This window comes from Arachis duranensis, chromosome 7, assembly GCF_000817695.3.
Source record: "Arachis duranensis cultivar V14167 chromosome 7, aradu.V14167.gnm2.J7QH, whole genome shotgun sequence".
NCBI lineage: Eukaryota > Viridiplantae > Streptophyta > Magnoliopsida > Fabales > Fabaceae > Arachis > Arachis duranensis.
Window position 1 is genome coordinate 38,530,701 of NC_029778.3, and position 345 is coordinate 38,531,045.

Consider the following 345-nt stretch of genomic DNA (forward strand, 5'->3'; position numbering starts at 1 on the left):
TTCATAGATGTTTTTGGAATTCATTGCATGTTCTCTTCTTTTTATCTTATTTGATCTTCAGTTGCTTGAGGACAAGCAACAATTTAAGTTTGGTGTTGTGATGAGCGGATAATTTATACACTTTTTGGCATTGTTTTTAGTATGTTTTTAGTATGATCTAGTTAGTTTTTAGTATATTTTTATTAGTTTTTAGTTAAAATTCGCTTTTATGGACTTTACTATGAGTTTGTGTGTTTTTCTGTGATTTCAGGTATTTTCTGACTGAAATTGAGGGACCTGAGCAAAAATCTGATTCAGAGACTAAAAAGGACTGCAGATGCTGTTGGATTCTGACCTCCCTGCACT